Source organism: Anneissia japonica, unplaced genomic scaffold (genome assembly GCF_011630105.1).
Source record: "Anneissia japonica isolate Jap-2015-1 unplaced genomic scaffold, ASM1163010v1 scaffold287856_len476331_cov182, whole genome shotgun sequence".
Classification (NCBI taxonomy): Eukaryota; Metazoa; Echinodermata; class Crinoidea; order Comatulida; family Comatulidae; genus Anneissia; species Anneissia japonica.
This window is the reverse complement of record NW_022719207.1, coordinates 341,888-343,866: the sequence shown is the minus strand read 5'-3', so window position 1 is coordinate 343,866 and position 1,979 is coordinate 341,888.

Here is a 1,979-nt window from a genome sequence, read left to right as displayed (position 1 = left end):
AGGGAGAATATAAGTTATAGATCAGTTGTTTAGACAGATAGATCCAGAAATTGAATCCAGACTGGGAGAGTTTTAAATGGAATAGAAAGATCATTCAAAGGGATAAAGGCTGACAGTGCATGTGGCTGTTTGCTTTGGTTATGAACATTAGTATATAGTTAGTACAGATAGATAGAAATCTTTCTTTATTCTGGACACTTAATAATCAATTTGATATTGTTCTTCCTTAAGGTCCAGTTAACAGTTAAAACATGAATATGAAAAAAATATATATTAAGAAATTATACACAAAACCCTATGAAAATTGGTATACACAAAAGGCAATAAGAAGTTTTATATTAAATTAAATTTTTGAAGGAATGCAATGTTAAAGAATTTAATAAACTGCAAGTATCTAGGGGAAGATTATTCCACAGTTTAATTGAGCAGTATTTGTTTTTTCCATAAATTCATTGTTCCATTTTGGTAAAACTAATGTATTTTTTTAGATTTTCTTCTTCTGATGATATGTCTTTTGCTTGGTGGAGCCCATACTTCTTAATACACTTGTAACCTGAAGAAATATAACAAAACATATTTGAGGAAAAAAAATGTTTGATTTAAACACTTCCTTGCATGTTTATGTTGATGTTCATGATGCCAGACTTAACTCTTATCTTAATTGTCTTTTCCTTTTTTAGATTGTTTTGAGTTATAATTTAGGAAGCTGTTAAATTCCACATCCTTGCTCTGTCCATTTTTTTTTTTTTTTTTTTTTCGAATTCTGTAAACACCAACTTAAAAGCAAAGGGAGGCGAAAAAAAAGGACTGTTAATTTTTTTTAATCAGTAATATAATTTCCCTTACTTCCGATAGGAATTTCCTCAAAACAGTCTTCTTCGACTGTTTTATATTTCCTGCTGCAGTATATGTATATAGTTTAATTACATTAATATGTTGTTATGTGTAGATTTGTTCCTTCCTAATTAAGAATAGGATACCTGTTTGGGAGTTTATATATTAATTTTGGTGACTGATTTAAACTAGGAAGTTTAATGGCTAGAAGGCTGTGTGACCCAGGAAGTGACATGCTGGGACTGAGGTAATCCCAGTTGTGGGACTGAGGTAATCCCAGTTGTAGTTTGACTGATTATTAGCTTTCATGAATTATACTCCCACTTCCACCTGCAGCCAACCTGCCCTCCCTCTTACCCAAAAAAAGATTGTGTTCCCCATTGCTAGGTTCTTCCCACCCCCATTAAAAATGTCTGAAGAGAAAAAAAATCATGTTAAGTACTAGTAGTTAAAAATCACCTCATAGCACCTTATTGTGAGATCTAGCACCCCTCATCAATGGCCCCTCACTTGACCTTCGCACTCCATCCCAACCGCCCCCCCCCCCCCCCCCCCCCCCACAATTTCAAGACTCCTATATATGCTGGTGTGTCTCTGCATCTACAGCTGGGTGTTTTGTAGCACTTTTTTCCCACAACCATAGGACTACTGTATTCACTCAAGTCTTTTACAGCCTAATTCCCTCTAGGCATGTACCCCACCATCTATCCCCTTGTTAGTCCTCGTCCATCTGCAACCATGAAGCCCTCATCCCTAGTAGTGATGTACCTTCCACCCTTGGAAAACCTCTGCATCCAATTGCCCTCTGCACATTGCATTCCCATGCCACTGGTCATGTGTCCTTCACACTAGCATCCCTCATTACCTTGAGGGTATAATAACAATATTGCACCATGATTTAATTATTAAGAATATCTTTTGAGATCCTGTCTTGTCATTTGAAATGCCTAAGATGAGGGTGTATCATATTAATCTCTGTTATTTGCTGTGCATCAAGAACTAGCACTGTTTAAATAAGCATGTACAAAAGAGTGTGAAAACTCAGTTGCTCAATTTGATTTGAATTCTCGACAAAGCCAAGTTAGTCCAGTTGGTTAGGAATAGACATCCAAAAGGTTCCTGGTTCGAATCCTAGTCTGATATAT